The following is a 9,747-nucleotide window of genomic DNA, read 5'->3' as shown; positions in this document are numbered from 1 at the left end:
TATAAGCCCTAAATGATCTCACGGAAGTATCCTTATGACATATAATGACTAGTTTAATTAGTGACATAAATTCCAAAGGAACTCTTGAAATAGTTATTTGCCCAAAATACATCTATATGACAGATTGTGTTGACATACTGCTCTAATAATAATAATAGTTAACACTTTTGAAAGCTACTTTGTGTCAAGTAGGGAGGTGAGCACTTACATAGACTAACTATATTAATCCTCACAGCAACCTGAATTTTATAGAATAGAACTGGAATATGAGACCTCAAGTAATTTTCTCAAATTTGTATTGACAATAAGCAGTTAAGCTAGAATTAGCCATTCTATTCACTAGCCCAGTACAGGAATTTTTGTATTTGGGTTTTATGAATTAGGATACTTCTTTAGATGTGGTAACAAAAGATAAAATAAAAAACATCTAAATAAGATAGAAGCTTATTCCTCTCTTAGTTCCCATAAAAGTAGCTCAGAACTGGATCAAGCTCATTCCCTTTCTACCAACATGTCCTATATAGCTCATTGCCAAATATTGCTGCTCTAGCTCTCACCATCACATCCACATCCCAGCTGGTGGGAAGGGAAGAAAAATAAAATGCAGCGTTTACTCTTTCATAGGACAGACCTAGAAATTGTCTATTACTTTTACCCATATCCTACTGGCTGTAATTAATTACATGGCTACACCTATCTTTAAGGGAGGCTGAGAAATGGCATCATTGTTCTGGTTATCCATGCACTCAGTTAAAATTCCAGTGTTCTCTTGCTAAACAAATAAGGGGAGAATGCCAATTTGGGGAAAACTAGCCCACAGTCATTAGCTACAAGCTAATTACTTAGAGAGCCCCATCAAAAATAGTGATTTTAGCTTTAGAATAATTTACATTGGGCAATCTTTTCTGCTAGAAATTGAATAGCAAGGCCAATTGGCTGGCATGGTATGAAGTCTCGGTCAACAAAAAACTCTCTCTTTGTGAAGATGGGAGAGTGTGGATCTTTCTGCTGTCATGATGGAAGATACATCCAACTTCTTCAAAAGTATTAGAAATTTATTGGAAATTTTTGTCCAATCAATGAGAGATAAAAAATACCATGTCTTTATGGTGCTGTTAAGATGCGATTGTTAAACATAAAGGATCAGCATTAAGTTCATGAAATGAGTCCATGAATGATACATGTCTACAAGGGTGAAGAAATTGTCACTAAAGCTGTTAATAGTCTCATTTATTCTTACTGGATTAAATGAATCATAAATAAGAAAACTAAATATGAGTAAGGAGTTATTCACTAATTAAAAGTCACATCATTGGCAATAAAAGAATATTTATCCTAACTAAATACACATGTGAAAATCAACAAGCCATTTATGAAAGTAACGTGGACATGACAGCAATTCATTCCAAAATCCATGAAGATAGAACAAATTAAAAAAAAATTTCATAGAAATGTTTAAGAACCATTTTCCTTTGAAAAAAATGTGAAAAATCTATAAAATACAGAAATTATTGCAAACATCACAATTACAATTGCTCAATGTTTAAAAACTAATATATTTATCCAATTTTGCTTATTTTAACTAATAAACACTGACATATACTGAATTTATCTCTTTGAACGAAATGCCAGTTTTAAAGAGTCCTGTTTTTATATAGCTCCCACCTACAGAGTTCTGATTTCTTTTAAACTTCTGTATTTTCCTTTCCTTTCCTTTTATTTTTTATCTTTTCATATATATTCCCAGGTATTCACTTTTAATGAGAAGAGCAATTTTTATTTGAATATTTACATCTCATTTTTATTAGTACTTTATAGCTTTCAAACCCCTTTCATGTGCATTTTAATCTACTTCTTAGAACTAATGCATATCAGTGCAAAATATAATGTCTTATCAGAGATCTCTGAGACTCAATACATTTCTTAATTTTCTCTTGTTTAAAAATATAAGGGCTCAGATTTATGACCTTCTTAAGTGATGGGAATTCTTCTATACTCTGGAGACTCCAGAGCACTAATGTCATCACTACACCTTTTCTAATAAGTTCTTTGAATCTGTAAACACAATTTCAAGGAATGTAGGCTCTGAGTTTCCTAGCAGATCATTTACGCACAATAATATTTTTCAACAAATAAAAGGGAAATGTATCCGTTTTTTCAATGTCATAAAACTGGGAGAAATTTTTATACTGAAACTTAAGACTCATGGGCCATGTAAATATTTTTTTATATTTATAGTGGTGACTCAGCTTGAAACTAGGTATTTTTTACCTTTGGATTTAGGTAAGTTTGAGTGTATGTGGAGGTTCTATGCTAGTAGTTTTGAAAATCTTTTTGTACCAAAGGCTCCTTTGTTCAGTTGTAATCTTCAGAGGAAAATAAAACATAAAATTGATAATAACCTGGTTGAAATAGGGCAGGCGTGGGGTCAGTGGTGGGGAGAAACTCTTCCCCTCTGTGGAAGCATGGGTGATTCTAGGCAGTTCATTCAGTCAGTTATGCAGATTGCCCTTCATCTCAGCCTCATGACTCAGACCTCTGTCATAGGGTAGGATTTGTAATAAAATAGACTGAAAGCTGTTCTCTACATGTCTAAAAGGTACTAAGAACCCCACACAAAAGTAGCATGTAAAGTATGTTACAGAAAGCAGCCCTGGAGAGGAGAGGCTGTAGCATGATGGATATTTTGGGAGCAAGGGTTGAGCATAGTATATTGAGCAGCAGAATGACTAGAATGAATTGCCATATTTGGACCTTTAGGGGAGACCTCACCTTTGATGCCTATCAGCAGGATGTGAGTTTCATAGTTTACAAGGCCTTGGCAGCAGACGTAACAAACAACTGGGAAGAAAAGGAAAATGTCCGATACCCCATGGTGGCCGAGAGGATGTTTCTTGAGGATATTTAAGACATACTAGAAATGCTCATAAACAGCCAAGAGAAAGAAGGAAGTGAAGGAGATCTAAACCTCTTTTATTTGCTAAAAGCCATATACTGAGTGTTATCAGGGTCCAGGTAAAAAAACAGAATTCACACTAAGTGTCTGGGGATATACTGAATCTGCTGTCAATCATCAGGGCCAATAGGCTACAAGAAGACCTACTAGCAGAGCAGAAAACTAAAACACTCTGGAACCCACTGCTCTGTCCATTACCTCATCTGGCTACAAAATATCAGAGAATAATGTCCTCTGCATCTCTTCCAATTTGCAAATGCCTTGCAACTGCCTCTTTGGGCTAACTCTACAGGTAGGGGGACCATATAGGTGAGGGGATTCTGGGAAACAAAGTTCTCAGTTTAATGAAGATGACGTAATAGTCCATCACAGCCTATCTGTGAAAGTAACTCATTAAGTAATCTTTTGTAAAATGGAAATAATAACTGGGTATATGTGAGGATGCATTGACATAATGTATGGAAAGATTTTAACATTGTCTGACACACAGTGAACACTCACATGTGGTTTTTTGTTAGTATACGCTAGATAAACAAAAATGGAAAGTAGTATGATTAAGTCTGCTCAAGGTAAATTAATGCCATTATGTGTACATTGCTGTGGTGGCCATGAGAATGTCTCTTGGGTCTCTGATTGCTGAGAATATAACTAACTAATGGCCCATTAAGCTCTGGAACCCATCTGTTAGTTGTGCTAGGGCCATGCCTTCCCTTTGGCCCCTAGCCAGTGACTAAGTGTGGGAGCAATATTAAGACAGGTTTGGTCCTGGAAAACTGAGGTGTCCTCTGGCAGCAAGACCTCCCAGACCGCTATGCTGAACTTTTCTGAGATCTCCAAGACCCATCAAGAATCACTCTTCCTTCGTTCCTTCCTACGTTCCTCTCTCTCTCTCTCTCTCTCTCTCTCTCTCTCTCTCTCTCTCTCTCTCTCTCTCTCTCTCTCTCTCTCTCTCTCTCTCTCTCTCTCTCTCTTTCACCCAAGGTCAGACCAAGTTCTCCAAGCTCCCTCTCGTTTTCCCTCACTGGCTCTTCCCCTAATAAACTTCTAGCGTGTTTACTCTGATACTGGTACTGCTTCTTGGAGGACATGAACTAACATGAGTGCAAAGGAAAAATGATGGCAATCCGTGGAAGCCATGCCCATTCCATGTTTCCCTTTGGCTGGGCCTTTGGCGGGAATGAAGCCATCACTGGGAAAGTGTCCTAGGGAGGTGAGCAAGTTTTCTTACAGCCCAAGAAAACAAAGTAGGTAGAGATGCTCTTCATCCTGATGTTTACAGTGCAATACTGCATAAACTGGCATCTACTCTAGCCTAAGGTACAGAGGATACAATATTTGAATAAGGAATGTGAAAATATAAACTGAGGCACATTAAAGTTTTTAAGGGTTTATTTACGCAAAACCATTTTCAAATCAGGCAATGCCTAACCTGAATTGGTTAGGAGGAACCAGGAGAAAGACTTATGTAAACAAAGTTTGGAAGCCAAGAAAGGAGGCATTTGATTGGCTAGAGTGTAAAGCCCAGTTGTCTGTCTGTGATTAGCTGTCCCTAGCATTCTGATTTGGTGACCTTGAGGCATTTACAGGCTCAGATTTTGGTTTGCTTATGTAGGCTACCATAGTATTAGAGTCACATGGTTTTAATGCTCCCTTGTTTAATTACTTTAACAGGGTATTATGCTATCCTCATTTCTTCAGCTGCTTTAACATCTCTTCCTGCTTCCATTGAGATTATCAGTAACTAGCATACCTAAGTTAATACTTTGTTGCCCTAAAGAATTATTTTCCAGTAATACAATTTAATGTTCAAATGCTTTCTTTGATTCAATAAAAGAACCATGAAGAAATCACGATGCTTTTCCAAAGCCTCTTTTGGAGACCTTGTTCATTATATTAAGAGTTATTTACATAAACATCTACATCTTAGAATCATCCAGGATATAGTACCAAAAATGTTTTATACCTCCTTTCATTTAAAAATAAGACCAAAGACCATCCTGTCATTTCCTTGGTGACCAGGAAGTTCAATGTTCAGCTCAGTGCTTAAGAACAATCTTATCTCTTCTGGTAATTTTTTCTTTTTCCATGTATGACTTCTGATCTTTCTGGTTTTATTTGTAATGATCACATTGTTAAGGAGTTTATCTTAAGAATCCTAAAATATTTGGATTTGTTTTTGGAGAGAAGGGGAATAACTAGGCTATAAAATTTTAATTACACACACACACACACACACACACACACACACACACACACACACACACATAACCGTTAACTCCACACAAATCATGAAAGAAATAATACTTAAGGGAGTTGTGAATAATCTACTAGTTAGGTGGAGTGAAGCTGGTATCTCATAGCTTATTTATTTAAAAGAATGAATTTATCCATTTCACCTGAGTCACGTACTAGAGCTGGACTATAGGCCTAACTGGCAGCAGATGTAGCTCTTAGTAAAACCTCATACACTGTAGCCAGTTCTTTCTCCACTGTCCTCATTTGTAATAAGGATGTGGGACTAAGCAGACATAGGGTATCACTTCAAGCTCTGGAGCTGATCCTTTCAAGTGTAAGCTTATCTGATTTTGACATGTAAACATCTAATTATTGTAAGAGAACACATACAGGAATGACAAAGAGGTGGCATGGGCAAGAGGGAGTTTCCAAAGTGCAAAGACCCACTAAACAAATGGATTCTCTTGAAACATTTCCTTTTAAATTAAATTTTGAATGTTTTATCACCTAATGAGCCTTTTGAAGTTCCAAGAACTCAAAATTTCATTCAGTGATTTGGCATCATGAAAATGGATCCCTAACCAATCAAAACAACTAATTCATTATGGGGAAAAATGATACTAAATATATTGACAACTTCTTAGTCATTAGAGTATGTATGTGAAACACACTTTTTTGGTATATATTGTGTAAATCAGATAGCACACATGACAACAATGGAGAAAAGTCTTAGTAACAATTTGGCAACAGAGTGATTTGTTTTGTGCATGTAACTGTTAATTACTTTAGTCTAGCAGTCAAGAAAAACAAAACCATCAGATTTGAAAGAATTTGGTATTAACTTTGTTGTGAAATATCAGATAATCTTTACATGCTGCAACAGGTTGAGAACTGCTCTTTTATCTGTAACACTAAGATAAACTCCAAACAAAAATATAGAATAAAGGCAGATTACATAACATTATAAATTGTTTATTTAAGTCTACCTTAATTGTGTAGCTAGATAGCCTTTCCTAGTAAGCTAAACTACATAACAGGATTTAAGTTGCCCAGCTACATGAGGGATGGGACTTGCGTCCCTAGTGCCTACAAGAGTACCCAGAACACAGTAGCTGATTAGTAAATATTTGTAATGAATGAACCTATTTGTAAGTTATCTTGCTCAATTTAAGGTTTAAAATTGAAGTTATTAGCACTCACCAAAATGGAGGGACTTTAGTTCTCCACAACACATGGAACACTTTTTAAAATGTGTGTGTAAATATATAAGTGTATTTAGATGCCACTGTTATGGTATTTCCGGTGTGGTGGAGTTACTTGAGGTGGTTGCTATTGTTTTCTTCTAACATATTGAAAATAAACTCTTTATTTGTGGAGTCTGAGTGTACGAAGTGCTATCAGCTCTAGTTTATCTTGGTATTGAGGCTCTCCAAAGGATATATCTTTCAAAACTTTGAAGGAAACTATTTTATGTAGCAGATGCAATCAGCCACAGCACAAAAATAGCACTTTTCTGAAGCTTATGACAGATTCAAATGCCTTGAATCAAAGATTCAGCTGAAAGACGCTAGAAGTAATTACCTGATATTATACAATTCCATTGATTCACCATTATTTGTATCCCGAAAATAGTTTGAGAGTAGAGATAAGGGGAAAAAGTTATGTTGGCAATTAATAAACAGTAGTAGTAGAAATCCCTAAAGAAGCAGATGTGAGTAAAACTGTGTCTTTATACATTGTAGGTCAGAAAAGAAACAACAACCCAATGCTTAAATTTTCATTCAAACTCGTATCCACAAAGTTTTCTCTGGGCCAACCAAATTCAATTATCTACTGGCCTAAGAGAGTCAAGGATTGAGCAAAAGAATGTCATTGTTAAAAATAGGTTGGTATACAATATAGAGGATTTTTTTTTTTAAGTTCAAGATGTTAGTTGCTTCACAGTTCTTGTCCCCATGGAAACACCATGTGCTTGGTATATAACTAGATGATGAGTGGAACGCAGCCTCGTTGCTGCGGCTGCATCCCTAGGGATGGTTTCACCAAGGAGCTCTCTTGATGGCTGCATTCTGGCTCATCTGTGGTTCTGCTGTTTCATTTTACAAGTTAGGGACTTTGCAATAGGTTTGAAATTGCACTTGAGGATTTCTATTTTTTTTATGTTTAACATCCACCACTCCGTCTGCCTGCCTGTGCTATTTGCTTTTTCTTCCCTGTACTTTTCTTCTCTAGTCTATAACATTCAATCTTTTTGAAGTCCTGTTTTAACACAAGGCTAATTTGTTCTTCTAGCATACATTTTTTGGTTTCCTTTGATTCTTGTCAAATGCACTGTTTAATCACTCCTAGATTTTTAAGATCCACAAGGACCAGAACTGTATCTCTTAAGGCACCTACAGGATTAGGACAATGCTTAACACACAATAAACCCACAATACCGGTTGATTGGTGTGCAAAGGTCTCACATTAGGGCTCCTGTTCTCTGTAATATGTAGGTGTACAGGTCAGCTCTCCTCACTTTTATCCAGCTGAGATTTGGAGATAAGCACTGGTTTCTCTTGATGGATTTTCCCAGATGAGATTGTCTTGCTGTTTGCACTCATCATGACGCCCAGGTGACGGTGAGGAATACTGAAGCCAGAGAGAGGGGTTGCAGTATCTATTATTGGCCCAATCCATAGCTGAACTTGTAGGGAGGACATCACCACTATCACACGGAAATAGTTAACATTAGAGTGAAGCTGAGGCTGTATCCACATAGCAGACTTTCTCAAGAATTCACTTGCCTTATTATATGCTGCTTTGTTTATTTTGTGTCACACAAAAGGGCATTGCCACAGCTGCCAGATTACGTAATGACTCAAAATATCAGTCTTCAAGGCCATACAAACACACTGCTATTCCTTTCTTTGGACAAGCATAAGGATTTTTACTCTGGTAAAATCCCCTATATACTCAAAAACACCCCTATATATACACTTTAATAGCCTTTCCATGGATCATCTCTTCCTCTCAAAAAGCATACTGAAGATATTTTCCTATTTTCTTAAAATTCCTAGCATGTCCCTGCTCTTTGAATTGCTCCACTTGCTAGGTTCTTAAGAACGTTGAGACTGTTTTCTAGATATTAAGCTTAGAACTTTGACTGAAATGAGAGCAAGTGAGGTACAATAAAATATTTGGAACTATGGTACCTTTAAAAATCTAGAATTTCTTAATGGGAATATTTTGAATATGCTAAAAATGTGTTTTAAAAATCTTATAACATTCCACAAGGTAAAGTCTGAAGGCTCCTTGCACTTCCAGTTACTGAATTAGTAATTTGCAATTCTTTACAATTTGGTCCTTTTTACTATTTTAAACTCTCATTAAATTTTTGAGGATTTAATGAGTGAAACTGGTTTTCAAAAGTACCCAGAGAGTCAGTTCTTCCCATGGATAAATACATTATTTCTCTTGTACATTTGAAATAAGATAAGTCTTCAAATATCAAACATACTGGCCTATTTTCACTAGTAGTATCAGTCCCTCTTAGGACATAAACGAGGCAGTAAGGGATTAACTCTTTCAAAACACAAGGGAGCCACTTCCCATACAAAGACATTGACTTACCGTACTGTCCTATATAATAAATGAATTCATAAGGCACCTTCACTGAAATGTAGCTATATAAATAATCCCTAGGCACCTAGTTTATTTTCAGAAGCAAACTTAGATTTTTAGAAAAATACAAACCAATGTAAGAGTACAAAGGAATTATAACCACACATTGTACAGCAAAAAGGGAGTATTAGAGGAGAGGTGGGAAGACAAATTTGGACTAAACTATTTAAACTAGAATTTTCTTATTTCCACCTCCACTTGGACAAAATGGATCTGAGCAATCACTGCCTATTAGGATTTTTGCCTTTGAAGCAAAACTATTGTTCTTCAGCAATAACTACATATATATATATACACACACACACACACACACACACACACACACACACACAAATATATATATATATATTTATAAAGTGTAGACCTGATTGTCAGACCTGATTCTTAGTTCCTTTGAAGGTAGTAAGCCAAGAATTAAAAATGACCCTTATCTTGTGTTAGATAATACCACAGAGAGTATTTCTAACTTCAGCTTTAGCTATTTAATTTTCTAACCTGTTTAATGAGCTCCAAAAATAAATGTATATTATAGAGAAAACTGAAGCACACTCCCTATTTACAGAGAAATGACACAGAGAGGGCATTCATATAGTTTGAGACCTAAATAACCCAAAGCAAATTTAATTCAATACAGGAACCTGGAATTCCACTGGAGCTTTTATCTGGGTCTACTGGTAACTGTAACAGCATCTTTAAAAGGTGGCAGTCTTGGATTGTCTGTGTCCTAACAAAGATTGAGTCCTCTGTGAGAAAAGGAACCGATTTTTTCTTTTTTTCAAATTTCTTAAAAACAAGTTAAGTTCCCTTAATATTTTAGAGCTAATTCTGAATTACAAAATAAGGCAGCAGAAAAATCATGCATTTCTGACAGTGCTCAAAAATAACAGAAAAAA

This window comes from Manis javanica, chromosome 5, assembly GCF_040802235.1.
Source record: "Manis javanica isolate MJ-LG chromosome 5, MJ_LKY, whole genome shotgun sequence".
NCBI classification, from domain to species: domain Eukaryota; kingdom Metazoa; phylum Chordata; class Mammalia; order Pholidota; family Manidae; genus Manis; species Manis javanica.
This window is presented reverse-complemented; position numbering follows the sequence as displayed.